Source organism: Falco punctatus, assembly GCF_963210335.1.
Source record: "Falco punctatus genome assembly, chromosome: 6".
In the NCBI taxonomy this organism is placed as follows: Eukaryota; Metazoa; Chordata; class Aves; order Falconiformes; family Falconidae; genus Falco; species Falco punctatus.
In genome coordinates, this window is record NC_137585.1 from 54654354 (window position 1) to 54676838 (window position 22485).

The following is a 22485-nucleotide window of genomic DNA, read 5'->3' on the forward strand; positions in this document are numbered from 1 at the left end:
GGATAACACATTTCTAAGTGATGCACTCCTGGTTACCCTGCAAATGGTATGAAGAGTTCAAAAGCTTATGTATAGAGTAATACTCAGTCATGTGCTTGATCATTGACTTTAGTAAAGAGAAGAGGATTATAAACTGTGAAAGAATTCTTCTTTGTTTCACATGGGAAAATATTTTCCGTTTCACTTATTATACTGAGTTTTCCTGCTTGAATATTCATAATACACTTCTGTGTTCCTGAGTTCTCATTCATATTCATATAATTTAAAATGCAGACTTTTTTTTTGTTCCCAACCTTTCTGATACATTTAAAAATTATTCTTGCAAGAGCAATACTCAGTAGAACTACGTTTGCCATTTTATTTATCTTTGGGAATGGGGACTAATACATAACAAGCAGTGTTTGAGAAATAGCAGAAAACAGTAGATCCTGCAAATTTGCTATACCTCTACAGCTGCATTCAGTGCTCATACACCCTTGGGTACAGTTCTGCCTCTCCTTCCACTACACATACACCATACCATGCATGAAAGGCATCAGCCAAGAACCAGATCTGTGGCTTTTGGTGGGGTAAATGTCTATCAGTAAGGTGAGTTCTGCTGGAGCTGTGGGAGGGAGCAGTGGCGAGGGACTGCTCCTGTGTCGTGGTGCAGACAGACTCCAGCAGCCTGGCAGGATGCTGCTTCCAGATCACCTGGGATCTCTAGGTCTTTTACACTCTAATAAGCAAATAATAGGGTTGACTCACTGATAAAAACTCATGAAATCAATGAATTTCTAAGTACTGAATGACTTGAGTCATTAGCCAAGGGGGACAAAGACCACTGACACCAATGGTAAGACTCACTGACTTTAACAGACTTTGGAGGAGACACCAAAAGAAGAGGGATGTTGGATCATTAAGGGAAGGTAAGAGAGAAACTGCTTTAAAGGAACCTTACATCTCTAATGAAGAAAGTTATCTTACCAAAAACACCATCAGCTGAAAGTTAGCATGAAGGCTGTTTCCTATAGAGTTACACAGAAATGTTTGCTTAGGAAAGTAGGAGATAGGCTGGAAAAAAATACCCTGCCTGGAGTTAGAGGAAGGTAAATGAAGCAAATCCCTGCAAACGAAAAAATTTAGAATATCTTGGTTACATTGGAAGTGAAAACCAGCCAACTTCCCACTTCTCAGGAGAGGCACTATATACACGATTGGAAACAACCTTGTAGCACAAGCTACCTCATCAAAAACAACTGAACTGCTACCATCTTACTGAATCAACACAGAACTATTTTACCTTTTTTTTAATGTCACCTTCAATACCACCTAATACAGTGTAATTAAATGCAAATGAAGTTGTTGTTAGAGAGAACACCCTGTTGTCTCTGGTAATGATCAGTTAGAAGGTGTGCTTGTGTGGAGAAGACAGAAGGCTAATAATTACATCTCTGTATGAATGAAATACACCTTGTAAGAATAAAGGGAGCCCAAAGATGAGCAGATTCCTGCTGTTTGCCTTGTCAAGACAGCAGCTCTGGAATATATAATCAGGGAGAAAGTCATCAAAGATCAATTTGCAAAAATGATAACAAGGTATTGAGAAACTCCTGAAATCTGTAGAAGCGCTTTAAAAAAAAAACAAAAAAAGGTCTGAAAAAATTTTATAGGAGATGTTTAACACTTTCGGCATAGGAAGTGAGTATCTTTATGTATAAGGGCACCTCAGGTCTTGGGATTTAGGAACTGAGAACTGGCTTCTATTCTCAGACCTTCCTTGTACTTTGCAATGACCTGAAAAGCCCCCATTTAGCAGGTTGATCCTAAATCAGTCAGTGAAAGTCAAGCCACCAGGCCAGGACCGTTGCACGTCTGAAGAGCTTCTTAAGTGTTATTTAGAAAGCATGAAGTGAAAATTAAACAGTACGTAGACCTTACATTACACCCTTGCACAGAATGAATTTTTCCCTGAAGTCCATGAAATACTTTGCTATTGCCAGGCAGAAATCACTGTAAGAAGGATCATCGCATAATTGCGACTCACTTGTGCTTGTTTATCAGCCAGGGGAGCCCATTCATTATACGGGTTAGGTTATAATCTTAACTACTATCTTCCCTTCCAGAAAAGGCTGTGAGGTGTGTTACTGAGCGTGCGGCAGGGTGGTGAAACTGAAGCATTTGGGAAAGCTTTGGGTCAAGGAAGGTCCCACCCAGCACCTCACAGAGCCTCTCCGAAGAGAAACAGTTGCTACAGAAACAACTTACTGCCCTGACAGCTCTGCAGGTTGTGTTGCATTGGCACGTGGCTCTGTGCTTGCAGGCATTAGTAGTCAGGGCTGTGGAGAAGTCCTTTAAATATGATCTTAGCCCTGCCACTGTAGGGTTTGACACAGATTTTATTAAGCCAATCCAGCTAGGGAAAAATCAAGGAGACCAAATTAGCTCTATGTCCTCTCCTGAGCAAATACATATTATGGCTTATTTCAGCAGCTGCGTGGGATGACCCTCTAAAGCAACCGTTTCTGTAGAGGAACATCATTATAGCAGGAAGAGATGAAATGCAGCTCTTCTGACTTCAGTCATCTAAAAGGTAGGCACTGGGTATAAAGGGGTTAGACAGGCGTTCTCTAAAATCAGAGCAGAGAGATATAAGCCCTCCCATGACTGCGTGATTCATCATGGTCTGAAGAAGGCACCTGAGACAAATCAAATGAGCGGCCCCCTGAGAGCTTCTCCACTGGTGACAGAAGGAACCCAGCAACAAGCACAGAAAAGGTGCCAAACTCCACGAGGCTAAACTTAAGTGACAGAAATCCTACCTTTCATGAATGAAGGTTGTGTTTTAGTGGAAATTATTGAAGACATAATATAGACATACAAGGAAAATGAAATATAAATGAGGAGAAGTCAAGGGCCTTTCCCCAGAAAAACAAATATTAAGTAATGTACTTAAAAGTCTGTTAATAAAAATCTTGAGCATAAAGCTCATTAAGTAAATAAAAGGTAAAGCATGCAAGTAAGGAGTAAAAAGTACATATACATAAACTCTTTATCTAAACAGTTTTTTAGTATGATAGAAGAACACCTTCCAATGGATTCTGCTTTCTTAGTTTGCTCAGTCACTGGCCTGAAGCCACCCACCCAGTGGCACAGCACTCCCCAAACTATCAAGCTGCAACAAGGTCTTTTACCATCTCATGCCAGCATATTCTTCATGCAGTCCCTCTGCTGTCTTCTCCTAGTCTCATCTCATCCAGAGTGTGTGTTCCCTCTGCTTTTTCCTTGGCTGCTCTCTCTTCATTTGCTCTCAACCTCTTAACTTAACCAGCCACACCTGTGCCTTATCTACATCGGCCAACCTGACACCCCTGAAGCCAGCCCACAGTTGTGTATTATCAATGTTAATTAACCCAGCTTCGTTCCTCTACAACCCAGGGTGTGGTTGTGGAGGCGGTTGTGGTGTTCCAGCACCTCTCTCTGCTCCTGGCACTCATGCTTCTGCAGGAGCATCTCACCCAGCGTCTTAATGTCAACTCTGCCACTGTCTCAGCACACACACCATTAGCAGTTTACCTGGATTGATAGTCTGTGATTGATGATCTTCTAGCCAGGCTTTGCAGAGGGAAGTCTCTTCATAACTATTACCTCTGACATTATTTGCCACTTACAGTTTCCTGTTACGCAAAGTCCTATTAGCATGAGTTACATCACTCTAGGCTGTTATATCACATAAACTTAATGTAACCATCTCTATGAAGACCTGTATGGTTCAATGCAAGAGGCTATCAGCTATCCACTGATTAAATAAATGTTTACTATATCACCTATGTATAGCTCTCAAATAAATAATTTTTAAAAAATCATGTAAAATAGCAAATAAAGCTACAGGTACTTTATTAGCATTTCATTAGAATTCTTTTCCTCTCCTAAGTGGGCAAACTCCTTACAAAAAAGGGGTAAAACATCGACATGCTCATCCAGAGGAAAATTTTCAGGTAGTACATAGGTGATTAGATGTTGAATACTTGTTATCGTTAATGTGAATGACTGGTTTAATTCCCTTGCTATCAAAATTACCCTTGACACGATCTTTGGTAATATGATGAGCATTATTTTATAGACTGTATTTCTAATGAATTTTGTCTGATGAGACAGACAGTGAAAAGAAAAAAGGTAAGCACCTCTTTCCCATGCATGATTCCTTCTGCGTTTTCTTCCTGAAGTAACGTCTGGATTGTGATTTCTTTGTTGCTAGTTCAGTACATTAAAAATCAGCTAATGTAGTATTAACTAAACACTAATAGGCCACTAAAGACAAACTTCCATAGTGGAGAAAAAAAAATATTTCAAGTGTAAATGTAAGTCAATTTTATATGCATGATTTTTTTTGTTATCTGATGCCATTTGTATTAATAATTAATACATGTGTTTCATTGGGGTATTATCAGCCTCAATAGATATCCAAACTTTCCTGGCTTACTGTTGCTTCTTTTCCTTGCAAGCAGTGCAAGAAGCCAAGATAACATTGGCCACTGCTTTATCCTCTCCTACTGACTACCTGGCAAGAGGACAGACCCAACCGAGCAATGATGCTGGCAGCACTACAGGTGATGCAGAAGCAAACAATCATCAAAATATGTCCTGCTGTCCAAGGTCCTTAGACCCTGCATGACAACCAGCAAATATTTTCTTATATTTAAGGGCACAGAGTAATAGTCCCATTGCATTTATTCAAAGTTCAGATACATGCACAGCCATCCTGGGAAGCTGATAATCTTGTTAAGCGCACAAACACATAACCCTTTGCAAGTGCAAAGGTAATGTCCATTATGGATCTGGTTCAAACTACCTTTCTTGCTCTGCTATTCATCACAAAATGACAGCAATGTAGGCTGAAAGGGCCTCAGGTGTCACACAGCCACCCCCCACTTGAGGCAGGAGTGCCAAGCTGAGGTGATCGGGTCAGCTGTGGCTCTGCCAAGGACCTCCTGGGACTCAGCTCCTCAGGCAGCCAGCAGCCCCATGTCACGCTGCCTGCCCTGTGCCCCCTCATCCCTGCTGCCTTCCCAAGAAGCTGCCAGCATCTCCTCCATGTCTGATAAATGAGGGTTATTCTGTGAGGTTGCTCCTAGCCAGGCATCAAGGTGCAAGTCTGTGTTTTATAAGGAAATCTGGGGGTTTTATTGAGTTCAAGGGCTATCTGCTGGGAATAATTTCCCATCCAGAGCTTCAGAAAAAAACAGTGAATCTCTCCTTAGTGGGGGACTCTTGTTAGGTTACTCACGTGTGTACATTATAAATAACGTCCATGGCTATAAATAGTGCCTCCTGGCCCTTTGTTAACCTTTGATCATATCTTTTGCCAGGGAATCTAGAAGGCAATAAAAGGCTAACTTGTTATTTATGGCCAGTGATAAACCCTTTGGGACGAAAATGCCTTATTCTCCTTTCCAGTAAGGCTGAGGACCATTATATGTCTCTCATCATACCAGGAGTCATGTTTGTTATGCTTATCCTTATATACTAGACAGTCCACTGAAATCAATGGGAATACTTGCTGTGCCTAAACTTACAAATGCATCGTGCCTTTAACAGATCTGGACTTGCAGGAGACAGAGTTCAAGAGATTATCTTTGAAGTTATCCATCTACACAGCTGACAAGAAAAAGAGAATGAGGATAAATGGTGAAGATGATGGCTTTCATCTCCTAAAATAACTCTCCAGATAATTTCCTAATGAGGAATTCTGGCTGAGTTGTTGCAACTACATAAGCTATTCCATTTTGCTTTGGTATAGATAATCATGATAATAATATCTGCCTGTAGCAAAATGCTGTAGTAAGGCAGGAACATGATTTCCATCTGTCTTTCTCAGCTTTTTTTTACAAAAAAAAAAAAAAAATCCCTTCTTTCAGATAGTAGCCACTCACACGAATGAAGTCCAAGACACATTTTCAGCTTTAGTTTACTGATTTTGATCATTCAGTCGCTTGTCTTCCCTACACTCGGGTGAATCTTTATTACAGAGTTGCCAAAATATTTTGTGTTAGCATTTAAGTGCCAATACGTGCATATATACTGCATAACTGGGAAGAGGCAGAGGGGATTTTTTTCCTTTCTCATATAGATAGTAAACAGGACATCAGAACAAATACCTTACTCCAGTCAATCTTCAATATGAGAGTAAAATATAATTTCAGTCAAAAACAAAGCACAAAACCAACTAGCTCATTTCTGGTACTTGCCTACCACCATCCCACCTGGTCCTAAACAAGAGACAGGCCTGGCTCAGTGCTCAAAGGCAGCGCTGTTTTGAGGTGGGTTTGATGCAGCAGAGTCAGGAGCCCCACTTTTAGATCGTTACAGATCTAAAAGCCATGTCAAACAGATACTTTGAGTATTTTATTTTCTAATTATTGCCTATACTTAATTGGAATAAACCCTGATGAGTCAATACTTTAATTTTAAAATTATGTTCTGATAAATGTTTTCTCATCTTTGAAACAGCAGTGTAGCAGAATTGCTTGTGTCTGAAATCGGCCATTTTAATGTGTCGCGTTTGAAAAATAAATCTGCTCCTATGCCCTCTCAAGGCTACATTAGATGATGTTAAGTGCTTTCATTTTTCTGTTCCTTCGGATATTTTTAACTGGATGAGTCATTAGGTATTCTGGTCACTCCTTTTACAGATGCAGTTATGATTTTCACAGGGAAAATATCAATTCTGTGAAAACTCTCTGTGACAACCATTCTCATTACAGGGAATGTTTAAGTCACCACAGAAATGGAAAACAGCCCTGGCAGGGTATTTGAGAGGTCATGTAGTCCACTCCCTGCCCCAAGGCAGGCTCAGCTCTGCCAGTTCAGCCCTGGCAGAGCTTTGTCTAACCTGCCTCTGAGATCCTCCCATGCCCATGCCCACAACTCACAGTTCCCCTGGCAGCCAGCCAGCCCTGGTGCTAAGTTTTTCAAAACCTGTATTGTTTAACCTAAATCCTCCATGTGGCACTTTTCAAGACCATTTCTTCTCATCCTGTGATCCATGGTCTGCAGAACAACTTTGCAAATGTCGAAGCTGTTATCATATTTCTTCTCAGTTTTCTCTTGACTAAGTAGTCCCAGTGCTCTCCATCTCACCTCCAAGACTGTGGACTCTTGGCCTTTAATCTGTCTGCTTCTGCCCTGGTTTCACTCAAACTAACCCAATATTTCTTAAACTAGAACTGAGACGTTACTAGTAACAAGTAAGGCAGAACATATCTTCCATACAGCTCCTTTGTGCATCTTACTGTGAAGTTGCATTTTCACAGCTGCGCAACATCACTAAGGTCATATACCCCACATGCTCTTGTGCACCCCAGAGCCTTTACTAAAAAGCAATTGTTCAGTCCACATTTCCCATCATGTATCCATACAATGAATTTCACTACCTAAACTATTCATTTCTGACCACTTCAATTTTTCAGAATAATTTTGAATTCCAGTCTTGTCCTCCAGCTTGTGTCCTGTACAAGAGAGCTGCATTGTCTAGTATCCAAACCATTAAACACTGAATAATACTAGACCCTGGAGAAATACTAACACAGCTTTACTTGTCCTTTTCTCTAGAAGTATGGTTTTTCAGCCAGTTGTATGACAATTTCACAATGGTTTCAATAAAACTGTTTCCTTAACTTGCTTACGAGACTCCCCTGGGAAGCAAAGTCAAAAGCAGCACTACAGCCAATATAAAGAGCCTACTGCTTCTTCCCTCATTTCCTATCTATATATGATATTAACCTTGTTTGCCCTTAGCAGTAAACCACTTTTTCCCTTGCCTTCATGTTCTATCAAGGTATTTTTTTCTGTTCTTTTTTCTTGTTACCTCCTGTGTTAATATTCTATAGTGTGGCCTTTCTGATTTTGTCCTTGTAGGTTTGTGCTGGTCTTACATACATCTTCTTAGTAACTTGACCTACTTTTCACACCGAATAATTTTCAGGTCACTGAAAGACTCCTGAGTTAGCAAAAGTGTTTTTTTACTACGCTTCCTGTATCTCCTCTGTGTGAAATAATCTGTGCTTTTCTTTTCGAGGCTGCCTTTTTAGGAACTTCCTTTAAACTCCCTTTTTCTTCCTGCCTTGCTTCTCTCTCAATTCTCCAAATGGAGTGATGCTCCCTTTCTTCATATCCTTTATTTTTATTTTACTGCTTTGCTTTCTTCCCTTGCTAATATCAGGAATACCATTCTTTATGATCCCTGACACAGAGTTTGCCTTCTCCCTTCACCCTCTGGACCAGCTCCTCTTCACTCGGCAGAAACAAGATCCAAAGGAGCCTTCCCTTCTCCAAGAACCAGATAATAATTTCCATTGCAGCAGGGCTGCTTTCCCTCCCCTTTTATGCTCAAAGACTTTCAGGAGCTCTGTTGCCTCCAACTGCTGGTGTTGACAGCAGGGGCCATGCACATCTTGGAAACATGCCTCTTCATCTCCTCCTGCCCAAAATAAAACATAAACATATTATGTCCATTAACTTATCAACTTAAGTAATAATTCTGATTGTGAATGGAATTCTTCCGATTTGTTTTTCATGTTTCTTATATTAGCATCCAGACCTCCAAGGCAGCCATCCCACTATTTTCTTTCTTGTCCCTTTTCATTCTAGGGCTGAAGAGGAGTGGGAGGGTGTAGAGCTTCAGTACCCTATTTTCAGGACATGCATTATCCACCTCTTTACTAGTTTGCTCAGTCTGTGCCTGGTAACATTCTTACTTCTCTGCCTGAGACAGACTTTCTCTTTCTTAAGTATTTTTGCCACCACACTGGGAAGCTGCAGTCCTTGCCGAGTCCTGCCCCCTTGCCCCTACAGACACTGGCTCCTGCCCCAGCCTTCGCCCTCAGCTGGAGGTGCCAGGGAAAGTCATCCTCACGCCTGCTCCCCAAGTCCTGCAGCAAACTGCTCGCTTTCAGCTTTTCCAGGGGCTTGTTTAATGGGAAGGGTTTTCTAACAGCTCCGATTCAGGCTCTCGACAGGCACTGTGCTTGCTGGGATGTCGAGTTAGATCTACAAACGAACGTCTCTGTCCCCTTCAGCCTCTTTCCTCGGCAGACTGCTGGTTTTGTACATCTTAGACTAAAAAATGTGACTGTCCTCAAACCTTACTAGTGATGATTACTCACTCGCTACCAGGGCAGAGGCTTAATAAGTATGTACATTGTGCACAAGAACCTTATCGAAATACAATGCAGTAACACCACAACCACACTGTATCCTTCCAGCTTTCATCAACACAAGAGTCTTTTCTTGCCAACGGTCATGTCACTTGAGTATTTTTATAACAGGGGACACTTCTATGTCCCTGATTCAGCAGCATGTCTAACTACAAACACAAATCATTGCAACTGAACTACCAAAGCTAAAAATTAATGCCTAAATGATGAACTTATGCCTGCTGTTCATCTGAGTCTAGACAAATGGCAATGTGTAGAATTACTTTTATTAAAAAATAATCTGCACCACTAAATACCCTGAAACTCACAGTTGAGAACAAAATTGTTCCTATTACCAAGTCTAAATTTCATTCCAATTTGCACAGTATTGAAGAGTTTTTCTTTTTGATCCTGTTTCTGAAAAATCTATTATGTGAGAATCCAAAATTTTATTAAAAATTGAGCAATTCCTTATGATTGCAGAGAGGGACTTGGAAACATGCACCGTCGTAGTTCAGCAGCAAACTGGCAAGTTGAAAGAGCTATGATTTGTCATTTTTTTTATGGGTTTTTTTTTCATAACCCTGAGATTTGAAAGAGAATTCTGTGACTAATGATTTTGAACCATTTGGACTTGCCACAGTACCAAGTAAGTGTGGCAAATGTTTGCGGGATTGAGATCATGAGCTGAAGCAGCCCCTTCTGTCATATTTTCTTACCTGCCTGCCTGAGACAAATAGAGAAACAAAATAAGAGCAATGAATAACCCAGCCAAATGTCAGTGTTGTGAAGCTAAATGCATCTTGGTAGCCACTTACTGGACAGCTGGCTGTGAAAGCAGAATCCCTCAGTGGGGGTTTAATGTAATGATATGAGCAGAAGTAATTCAGATTAGTCATAGCACTGAATTGGGGCCATCATTAAACTGTATATACTGCAGAAAAGCATTTCTCACCATAATCCATCATCATCCTTATTCTCACTTGGAAAGTATTAAGCTACTGTATTAAGTTATTTAGATTGTTAGTCAAATAAAAAAGAGACATTTTTACTGCTGCCTGGCTCACTGTTATATCAGCCAGTAGCAGTCTTCTCATACCTTACACAAACCAAAGGCCATGCTCAGGAGTAATCCACTATATTGAAGTGAAAGAAAATGACCCTCTGGTAGGTTCCTAAATTTCCCCAAGTCCCAGAAATCTCCAAAGGGAAGGGCTATTGCACCAAAATATTACTCCAGTATTTCAAAGTGAGGGTTAACTAGCTACAATTTAAAAATGAATTTTAATTTTTTTTTTGTTTTGTTCTTTGTTTCACTATGATGAAATGACTACTGGAGATGTTCACTTGCTTTTTGCTCTGCATGAAGAAAGCTTTTTGGGCAATGTGGAGGTGTTCAGTACTTTAAATTAGGTTTCCTTTTCTGAGGAGATAGGAGGAACCAGTTAATAGGTGGAGGGGCTTCCTTTTTGTTTCAGTGATAACAGACATGGACCTCATAAGCAAACAGGCAACCCATGAACTAGATATGGAGCTCTAAGGCCTGGATGTCTGCAAGATAAACACTAAGAGCACCTATCAGTTGCAGGGGAGGACTGTGGAGGGAGAAGATGACTCAACTTGTTCACATTTTCATGGGTTGTCTCTTGTTCCCACTGGATAAGAGCACGACGCAGAAAAGAGGAACTGGCCGGTCCTTTCCATCTCTGCTCTGCTTGGCTGGAAAAGGATCAGAGCAGAGCAGATCACAAAGAGCAACCCTGGGAGGAATTGCTTCTCCCAAGTGGATGCAGCCAACGGCTCCCTCAGGTGCAAGCTCAGCTATCATATAAAATCATAAAAATCTCTGTGGCAGCTGCAGGAGTTGTTTACGTGGGATAATACTATTACAAAGTACTCACAATAAAGTTGTAGCTTTTATGGTGACTTAGCCACTCAATCAAGGAGAAGCACCAGCTTGGTGTGATAACCAGCTCTCCCAAGAACAATTGCTCTGCATTGTAAAAACTTTATTTGGAGACTTCTCACGGTCTGGGATTCCTCACATGAGCAAAGGGTTCTAATTCTTACCTTTTCATTGATTTTACACTGGTCTGTCCCCACTGACAGTGGAGTTGTTTCTTACAGCTTTTGACACTAACATCCAGGTTTGGGTGCAGCATCTGCTCTGGCAGCAGCTGAATCTCACTACTGCCGGTGCAAGTAAGAAGGTTACAAAACTGCCTCCTGCTACTGGGTGATTCTTGTTTGGGCCGAAGGAAACTGGGACCCAAGGACAGTCCCCAGAAACTCAGGATATTCACCAAAAATTGAGATTTGCCATATAGCCTGCCTCTTTATCATCTACTGTGCTTTTTAAAATTATTTATCTGAGCAAGGCAGATTGCAGGCCTGTTTAAGGCATTGAACTGACAGCCACTTGTGTCCATGCTAAGCAGGTGGGATAAGGGTGAGATACCACAAACTGATGTTAAGGAGACAACTGTGCTAGCTTCTTTTTTGCAAAGATACAGAGCAAACTGCTGGAAGTCAAAACTGTTACCACCTGGCAAAGCGAGGTCAAACCTCTGAACAGCTGAATAGCACTGGGAAATAGGTAAAATCAACTCAGATTTGGATTCTTGTTTCAAAAGACACTTGGCATACAACATTCAGAAACACTATATCATTTAATGCAGCGACTAGCAAATACCTACTGGGTTAGAGTTTGGTATTTAATCTTCTAAACAGTTTCACTAAGTACAGAAAAGCAGCTGGAGAGATTTTCTTGCACAGAGAAAGATGTTTCTTCCATATTTTAATGAGAAAATAGGATTCTCATTACAGTATTGCTGTTGCCTCAACATGCCATAGCTGAACACTCAGGCCATGCTACAAGAATTCAGTGACTTCTTTGGTGCACTTGAAGTTAAAGCTAAAACAGGAATGCCTTTCTCCATCCTCATTTACGGTGACAGTAGGGATGTCAGAGTGACCATGGCAGCAGACAGCCACACACCGCTTGCTGCAGGCACAGATGATGCAGGTGAGCACAGCATGGGTGCTGTAATTTAGCACTGCTGACCTCCTCGCCTTACCTCCCACAGCAGCACCTGCAAAGGCAGAGAGGTAAAACTGCCACATCCAGACACAAACAAGCACAAAAGTCTGTGGGGAGAAATACAAATCCCTTCTAGATCCTAAATTTAGTATTTCTAAATAAAAAGCATTTACACTGTGGTGCCTTTTTTCTTCTCTAAGATGTAGCTCTTAACAGATGGTGATGAACAGTTTGAATTAAACTGTATCCTGCTGCATTTCTAGATGCTTTTTTACAGCGCCATGCTCTGGGCTACATCCTCACCATTCACACTTACTGGGAGGTAATTTTTAGCTTCTCAAGTTAATTATTGCCAAAATGTGATTTCAGCTATAGACGCTGTTTCTTCCAAGACATCAGATGTCAGCATTTCCACAAGACTGCCCACTGGCAAGAAGTGAACGACTAGAGCTCAGAATTGTCATACCAGGTTCAAGCTTGCAATTTACCTATGGACAATAAACACATGTTTCAAGAGTGGCAGGTCTGGTGAACATTTCATTAGCAGAGTGGATAAAACACTTTAAATGTAATTGCAGTGAGTAAAATGCCTGTGAGGAGTTAGCTGCTCCTCAGACTGCCCACAGCGAGTCCATGTGATGAGCTAGGAGGCCAAAACTTGCCTTTTCCATGAGCAGCTGTTGTCACCAGGAGGACTAAGACATCTCTGAGAGAGGAATCATTTATGAGCATCTTCCTTTTGCTTTCTTGTGCCCTGACTGACGGATTAAATTTATATACCTATGTGATTTATTTTGTTGAAATAATACCTCTGCCATCTTATTAAAGTGAGCAGACTAATAAGGTTCTTCCTTCCGATTGTGAAAACCAGAAATAGTCAGTGCTTGGTTACCCCTCGAATGGCGCCTTGCGTTCTGATGACATGTTAAATCAGAGCTCCTGCTCAGGTGTAAGGATGCTTTCACTTTACATTCAGAATGATATAACTTTTCTAGCCACTCAGTGGACCCTGATCGATTACTGTAGTATTTTAGGTAGCTACTTTGTCCTGGGCACCTGCTGATGGCTGTCAGAGGTAAGTGGTACCATGGAGAGAAGAAGCATCCCTTTGGTGGGGCTGCAGAGGCACTTGCTTTTGAAGGCAGAGCATGCATGCTCCCAATTACTGTTGCTGAGAGCTGTGTGACAACCAGTTTGTCCCCTGGGACTCGAGATTTTTTCATTAGGTAGGTTTCAAATAGCTCTCATTGGCCATAATGCCCCCAAACGGTTGAAGATTTGCCAGGGCACCAGCTATGGGCCGGCTACAGAGCCCTTGATGCCCTACAGCAAGGGGAGTCCAAGGGATGAGTCACAGCTATGTCTACCTAAGTTGCAGCTTGTGTGAGGCCAAGTCTGACCCACTTCTCTCTTACATCATTTGTGTGCAGCCATGTGCTCAAGGGCATGCTGCAGCGGAGCTTGAAGGCATTGTGGGGAGAACAGCTGAGTGCTTGGTACTGCTGGACAGATGCCAGTCCCGCTGGTGCCACAGGAGCTGGGAACAGACACCTCCACATCCAGTAGATCCCTGAACCCAGCTCTCCTGGAGCATGGATGTGAGGCTTTGACCCCAGCCTTCAGCTCTGCAACCATCACACAGTGAGCTTTGGTGCACATGGCCTTGCTTTCAAACCTGCCCTGAATTTGACAGATGAATTTTGTTCCCTGACCTGGCCTGTTCCTGGATGGTACAGCTAGGTCCTCACCCTGCCTTGGGTGTGCTTAAAAGCTCAAATTTCATCTTTAATACTTTACACTGAAATGAGCTATGTTTTCTGTGGTAGTCTTCTAAAAACTGAGACGAAAGGACTCGGGCATTTCTTCTGCCCAAACTAGCAAAAACTGCTTGTGGTAATTGATAGATTTTGCTTAACAGCCAAAGGACAAATGCTAATGATATTGTGTGTCAAGTAAAGTGGAACAAATCAGGGAGGTTTGGGGCAGCCAGTAATTCTTCTCAGGGAAGAAAAAGCAACCCAAAGAATTTAATTTAAGGAAGAAAAGAGACAGAATACAGAAAAGCAAATTCACTCCCTCTTCTCCATAACAAAGCCCCAGAGTTAGAGAAGGGATTTCTGCCAGATATATACAATAGGATCTGTGCAATGCTATGCCATTTGCAGGTTCTTTACACAAAATATTTCCCTCTTGTGTCTTCATTTATAACTAGACTCAGACACATCAAATGGCAGTAAAGATATATTTCAGTTGTTTGGGTTTTTTTCTTTTCTGCTTTGCTTGATGATAGTGATAGATGGATAATGAGGAAGCTTATTGTGGGCCAACAATTAAAGAAATACAAGTTATATTTTCAAGAGGAAAGAAGATGATAAGAATTAAGTCAGCTGGAGCACTCCAGAAAAAATAATAATAGAGCAAGTGAGTGATAACCCCTGCTAATTGCAGCCAGAGATACATCAGGGAAAACCTAAAGATCAAAAGAAATACCATGCATACGGAAAAAATGTATCTTATCAGGATGGATCAGCAGCTTCAAAATGATCGCTTAGCATTTGAAATTTCAGATTATGAAATGTTGACAATTAAAGCTATATTTCCCCTACTAGGATGTCAAATGCTTCTCCTCAGAGGCCTGACTCATTAGATAATTATTTGAGCCAGTCAGTTTCAGCAAAATTGTGAGCATGAAATAAGCTTGGAGCTCAGCAGACATTCACTGTTACAGGGGTACGACTTTTGGGTTGATTTCTCAGTAACTCACTGAATGCAATAAGAAACCAATGGCCTCCCTCTTTGCAGCTTTTATTATGTTCCCAGTTGTCACCAAGTAATAAGTGATTATGAGTATGACTTCTGATCTCTTTGAGCTCCCTTTATTGGTTATAAGCGTGCTGGGACCCTGTCTGTGGGCAACCCAACCAACAGCAAGGAAGTTGAGCAGTGACAGGCTACCAGCTCTAACATGCTGTCACTGCTGATGGTATCTTCAGATTGTTTGGTTGCATGGAATAAAAATAATAACAGAACCATAGAATCATTTAGGTTGGAAAAGACTTTTAAGATCATTGAGTCCAACTGTTAACTCAGGACTGCAAAGTCCCACTAAACTGTGTTGCTAAGTGCCACATCTACAGATTTTTTAAATACCTCTAGGGATGGTAACTCAACCACTTCCCTGGGCAGCCTGTCCCAGTGCTTGATAACCCCTTCAGTGAAGAAATTTTTCTTAATATCCAATCTAAACCTTCCCTGGCGCAACTTGAGACTGTTTCCTCTCATCCTATCACTTGTTACTTGGTAGAAGAAACCAACACCCACCTTGATAATGTAATGCACATATTAAGGGTCTACAAAAGGGAAAACATTTTATATGACAAAAGGAGGAGCAGCTGTCTACCTGAACTGTCTTGCCAGCTCTTACTTTGCCAGTGCTGGTTTATTAGTTACCTTCTGCAGCAGGCCAAAAGTCCTTCTGCCTCAGCAGCCAGCTTGGACTTGCTGCTGACATTGCAGCATCACAGGAGACCTGCGCTGTGACAAAGGCGCAGTGATGCTTTAGAAAATCTCCAACAAATGCTCCAAATCCACCCATTTAAAAAAGATAGTTTTCAACACTGTGGACATTTCTACAAAAACAGGTTCCTTAGTTTCTGAACATTTGTGTTTTCTATGTGTATATTTAGGGATGGGTGGCACAGGCTAACCAGGGTAAGAATTTAGCTCAGATACCACCTGACCTTTGAAGCTCTGAACCTGCAAATGCTTAATCGCAGACCCAACTTGTATTTGAGCTGTTTAAGTACCTGCAAGCACAATAGTTGTAGAGACAAAGACTATAAACTCTTTGGTTACAAGTTTCAGGCTATCTGTAGAAATAACTTGCAAAGGTCTCTCTGTCTCAGCCTTTTTAAGTAGCACATAATGCTCTCATAAAACCGTGGGGGCAAACTGTGCTGCCTAATGGCTCGGTACATATATCCCCCCATCCCACCTGGAAGTTGTGCTGGCTGCATCTGTCTGCACGCTTGTTGTCTTCTGGGTCCACTCAGTATATGTGGATGGGCTAAATGTGCTGCCCTTCCCCAGATAAATAACCTCTGAAATGGCTGGATTGCCTGTGACTTTGAGAAAACACAGCAGACACTCTTCCTCTTCTATCCGGCCTGCAGGAATGTACTGAACGGCTCTGAAAACAAGGCCTAGCTATGGATGTTTATTCTGCTCTCTCTTCCCTCCCTTTCTGGAAAGCACACTGAAAGAAGGGCATTGAAAAATAAGAGTTGAAGGAAATTTAAAAAAATGTTGAACTTAATTAAACAGCTCTGGTGATATTTAAGAAACTGGAAATAGCAAAAGACAATGGCTAGCCATACACAGAGACATATATAGCAACTATTTTAAAATTCAGTAAGACCCTTCCCCAGTGTTACCCTACATTGAAAACATCATGATGTTATTGCTGCTTAGAAACTGAAGAGCAGGCAGATTGTCTTCCTCTCAGCGCCAGTTGCACCAGCTGTGCAAGTGTGCTTTCTGTAATCCCGCATCAAGATAATGCACTTCTAATCTTACCCTTTAAATGTGACTCCTGAAAAAGAACACTGCATCCCCTCCCTGTCATTGCATTTTCTGCAAACAACCATGTTCTTCCTTTCATGCTTCAAAATTACCTTTTCCTGAAAAAGGCTTGTGTTCAATGACCTTAATTTTCTAATAAAAACTATCATTATTTTACAGCTGCAGTCAAACACACAATTGCTTCACATGTATCATATAATTACCTAAACATGAAAATATCCCTCCAAACTGAAAATTAGTTATAACTTCTTCCACATGCTCAAAACACCAGGCCTCATAACCTGATACTAGGATCATTTTACTCCTGTTAAACTGGGATTGTCTCAGAAGAGATTAAGTCCCAAATCTGGTCTGCAGTCCTTAATCACAGGTTTAGTCACGCTGATTTAATGAATTTGTTACCTATGTAATGACAGCAAGATGAACCTTCTAATTTGTTTTTTACTCTAGAGGGACAACAGCAATATCTTGGGTATGCCAAAATCCCCTTTACTTTCATATCTATGCAGCTAGTCATTCATACAACTCTTGAATCTGTGTGTTGGATGCACCCGCACCCTTGCTGAGCTGCATGCACAGGGAACAGTTACAGTCAAGATGAAGTTAACTGCTGATAGCTTCAGGAGCATTATAAACCTAGGACCACCCCCTGATCCCCTGGGTTACTCCTGTCCAGCTTAACCCCTGCTAGTAGCAAGGGTCACCCCGATGTCTCTGATGGTCTGAGCCTCCAAGCAATATGTAAGCGGGCATGAGAACTGGAGAGTAGGAAGGTACTTTCAGTCTGAAAAGCTCTTTGAGGCACCTCCTGATCCCTTGTGAGGTGGCTACCCAAGCAACCTTGTTTCAGTTTTAAAAGTGAACATGTGAAAAGGGATTTTTACTAAAATTTACAGAAGTCCAGTCAGGTTTGGAAAGGAAAGTTCCTCATTCCACTCTTGTGATGGATCGTATCTAAACCGCTATTTTCCTTTGTCAAGAGTTGACGTTCAATTAAATTAAGAAATAGTGTGTGACATGAAAGTATAACATGTAGAACTCCGGAGATGAACACTACACCAACCAGACTCAGGATTATGTTTCCTCAATGGTTCTGTTGTCAAAACAGGCAGACAAGGCAGCTGTTTGTACAGCATGGGATACTGGGCCCAGTATACTGGCACCATTGCTATGTTCAGCTGTTTTCTTATGTTGGGAATTTCCCAAAGCACCTTTTAAAATGTAAGGTAATATGGATTCTGGAGACCAGTAACACAGTAAGAGCTCAGGTACCAGGGCCATCAACAGCAGTGCCAGCAGAAAATGCAATTAAAGGCCTATCACATAACTTTTGTCTAGAGAGGCTGAAAATTACTCCCAGCCATTCTCAAGTCTGCAAAGTCCTTACATACAACCAAGTACAAAAGAATCCTGCATGAAACAAGGTACAGATATCATGAATGACTGGAAGCACTGGTCCCGCCAACAGATCTTCCTGGGTGGCAGAGAGCTGTGCCCGCGCTGGGGGCAGCACAGGGAGCGTGGCGGTCGGTGCCGCAGCCAGGGCAGCTGATCGCTGCCTTCAGCTGGTTCAGTGGGAAGAAGCTGCAGCTACTCAGAACCCCCTGTTAATTCCTTGAACGGATTTATTTACACAATCTCCAGATGAGTACACATAACATTGCCTTTGGAAATGATCCAGCTCTTTGCTTGGATCTGAAGGAAAAGCCCAAGCCTCCTTTTGGAGGCCATTGCCGCCTGTTAATTTGCTCCCAGGTCTGCAGTGAGCGATGGTGACGATGGCATCATCACGGCGCAGGGCCACCCCAGCCCAGCCTGCTGTGCCACCCAATGTTCCGTGGTGCCCACTCAGTCCAGAGCAGGAGCAGAGGTTGCCTTGCATTTCCTGCTGACTTGGGTGCTCCCACCCGAGCCAGCCCGGCAGCGGAGCCTCCGCTGTTTTCTGTGTGGTTTCTAATTCTACCAGGCCATGAATGGGCCATTCAGTAAGCTCTATTCTTCACCCTGAACTAGTGAGGAAACATGGAGGAATGCTGGAGGAGACTCCAGTGAGCTCTGGCCGGATACGCAGGAGCCGGAGGCCCTTTCAGGGTAGCAGGAAAATGGAAATTTAGCAATAAAAATTATGCGGGAGCCTGCACAAGGAGCCAGGGCCGCTGCTGGGCAGCAATGGACATGTGTGCACGCAGGCACGCAGGCACACTGCTCCTCTAGTCCCCAGGTTTTCCTGAGGGGGATCCTTCATCCAGCTGCAGCAACCAGAACAAGCACTGCCAGTGAGCCCACGGGCTGGGCTGGCCTGGCCCAAGGCCAACCATAACACACAGGAGTCAGTGGGGTCCCCATGGAGCGGACCTGGGACACTGGCGCTTTTTGCAGGCTTTTCACTGGCGGTGTAACTACAGTCACTGTCTTCCCGGGCCTTGAGTAAATTTACCAGTGCAGCGGCAGCCGAGAATTTCTCTGGGTGCCCGTGAGGGAAAGAAAGTGCTAATGGAGAAAGCAGGGAGAGGAGGGGTGTGGGGGGTCTGCGGCAGATCAAAGCAGAGGCATATCAGCTGGGCAAGGGAGCAGAGGTAAAACACTGTAAAGGAGACAGAAATGACTGTGACGGCCTTAAGGAAAGGGGATAGGGAGGAATAGGAGGGAAGCGCAGGGAGTCCCAAGCAAAGTGGTCCCTGGCCCTCTCCCTGTAAGGATGTTTTACAGCACAGTGATTCCAGGGCCATCTGTAAAGTCTTCAAAGAGGGACACAGGAGGAAAATGCATTCCTCCTCCTTCACACAGACTTGGCCTAGAGGAGCTAGGAAAGGAGAAACAGAATGAGAGAAAAGATGTATCGGCAGAATAAATAGCCTTGATACAGGCCAGTATTTTGAATGTGGCCTGAGGGATTTGTGTTTGCGAGTCTTTCAGGATACAGAAATTGTGGGAGTGAAAAAGGGAAGGAATTAAATAAATGTTGGGGGAACACGACACAAGGGTGAGCATTTTAAAGTTAGCATGTTATGTTACTTAAATATATAAGGAAGGTTCATTCCTAAACCTTGCTGTATTTCCAAGGCAGAATGGGACAGAGCAGCCGTAGCTCTGGAGGAGAAGGAAACCTGTGAGTCAGCTGTAATGCTTACGTGTCAGGAGAAAATGCATCATTTTTTCCATCCCAGCATGAATCTTAGGGGAGAAATAAGAGAAGAGGAAATGTCTTATGCCTTGATGTCTAGAAAAAAAAATCAAGGGATTAATGGATTATGAGGACTTGCAATATGTGGGCCAGATTTTAGATACGAGGGCCTAGTGTGGGACAACTCATAAATAAGCACAATGGACATCAGAGCTCAGAAACTTTGGCTTTCTCAGTCAGCCATATCAATGGACTGCTTTAGGGCTCCTGGATGGAATTTTCAACATCCTAAAAGCAAAACCATAAGAAAATGGCTGTTCCCATTCAGAAAGCAAAAGCATGGTCTGAAAATGGGGCTCTCTGCAGTCCCGTACGTGTCGGTGCCCCTCTGCCTGTGAGGATTAGGTCCATTGCAGCAGCTTCTTCTCACAGAGGCTGGGCACAGACTGCTCCTTCCACAAAAGCATAGTGAGGCTGGTCGATCTGTTGGCTCTCAGACGACTTGGGGGGCCAGTGGCATATGATAGTCACTGCAAAATCACTATCACAGGAGGAAAAATCGCACTGTGTCAGCCTAAATTATAAAATGAACAGGCAGTTTCTTCGCCTGACTGTTGGACTAGCTGTGGTCATGAGGAATGCCATGTCCAGAGGGACATATCTAACCTGCTACCCCTCCATGTTCTGCATAGGCAGAGGAGATTCTGAGGTATCGAAGGAATACTTGAGTACATTGGAATATCCCCCTCAGTGTTCAGCTGCCTTTCACAAAATCTCATCTAGAAATATCACTTAGGTGGGTTACAGTGGGGTGGGGACCATGAAGAAGGGAAGTTTTATCAATGTGAGTGAGTTAAGTAAGGAAGGAGTAAAGCCTTTGTAGACAAAGCAAAAGGAGGAAAAGTGTTTTGAGTTTGTAACAAACAGCATGCTGGCGAGGGGACTGGGGCCTAAATATCTGGAATATCTGTTTTGGGGTTCCATTCAGTATAGATCTTGATTGGCTGTAGGCTTCTAGATCATAACTCTTGATTATGTGGCTACTTTGGTCAAGAGGCTTTCCAGTGCTAGGATCGACAATATTTGGCTTTTTGAGGTTGGGAAATTTCTTGAAGGCAGGCAGTTCCTTCAGCAAAGTGGAGTGAAAGAGCACCAACCACTGCTAGGAAACTTTTTCTGATGAAAGTTGGTGTTCAAGTGAAATGGGTCCAGACTGCTAAATTTGTATTTGTGGAAAACAAATCTAAGATTATAGTGGAAAGGTGGAGAATATTTATGGAGATTTTCAACAGCAGATGAGAAACATGTCTGTCAGCAGTTATTTAACAGAGCTGGTCTTGCTAAAGACCACTCAAAGTCCCTTCCTAAATTCAAAGTATCACATTGCATACTTAGTTTTCACATAATGTTGAGAATTAAATAATAGAGTTCAAGAACATTATGATGACAGATTAATTGCTTTTTTATGATCTGCAGTGGTGGGATTGCAATTAATCTGTGAGCAAAGCTAGTGTTTTCTTTGCATCAGCCACAAATTCCTTATCTCCACTCACTTCATGCTTAACAAAACCCCAAGCATTCTAGTGGAAAGAGTTTATTACGGGTTTCTCAAATGTATCCAGAATGCAGATAAATCCTAAGTGATTTTGTCATTATTACTCTTATTCTGCTACCATCAAGGCCATTTCTTCTGTCCTCTTTCATGATCTGTGTTATAGAGACAAAAATCAGCATCTCAGTTTTAGCAGCTGGACAAAAGGTGCTGGAGGACCACATGACCGTTGTCTTTCTATGTATCACCCAAGATACAGATCCTACAGAGTTTTCCATCACGCTGTTTGAGAACCAACATTTTCTAAAAACTAATGGCAAAGCTCAAGCAGTATGTGTTCTTCATATTTCAGTACTACTTAGATGATGGACAGTAGCTGAGAAAGCTGTGAAGTCTTCCATTACTGACTGAATGTACTCATAGTACTTTAAATGTTGATGGCACCCAATGCATGCAGTATATGAAAAAAAGGAAAAAGTGGGCAACAGGAGAATGTGGCTTCATGATTTCGACATATAGACCTGTACCCCTGAAAAGAAATGGAAAGAAAGCAAATCAGATCATGCTTAATTCATGCCATCTGCAAACTCTGGCAGAGGATTTGTGCGACAGAAAGCCACAAATTTGTAAGATTCAGGACAGGTTATTTAATGTGTGTGAAGCAAGAGACTGATTTCAGTGATCCAGTTGAGGACAAAATAAACATGAAGAGGAGCTTTACCTATACAGGTGTGCTAATGCCTGTAACACTGCTATTACTAAGGGTCTGTCAGCACTACCATTTAAGTGCTGCCATTTAAGCTACCATATTCTAAGGTATATAACTGACATGACACAAGTGATGCTCAGCAATTACATTACTTTTACAGCTCCAGAGAATATCAAAGCATGCCCTGAACTGGGGCCTACCACTGCAGTATTACACATAAGGGAGAGAGGGAAAGATTAAATGGCTGACCAAAAGTTATGTACTAAACCAGAAGCTGAATACAATTTATTTTTATTGCCTGCATAA

The 22485-nt window shown here is 42.3% G+C and overlaps 1 protein-coding gene across 5 annotated transcripts in view; it reads right to left on the reverse strand.

Annotated features, from left to right (window-relative positions):
• PPM1H (protein phosphatase, Mg2+/Mn2+ dependent 1H) overlaps window positions 1-22485 on the reverse strand; it is a 212717-nt gene that overhangs the window by 171680 nt on the left and 18552 nt on the right. For all 5 annotated transcript variants that reach the window (XR_013928677.1, XM_080390780.1, XM_080390777.1 and 2 more), the window contains exon 2: window positions 1-21999. This exon is cut by the window's left edge and continues 26797 nt beyond it. The gene's annotated coding sequence lies outside the window, so the exon portion shown is untranslated. The remainder of the gene's footprint in view (window positions 22000-22485) is intronic.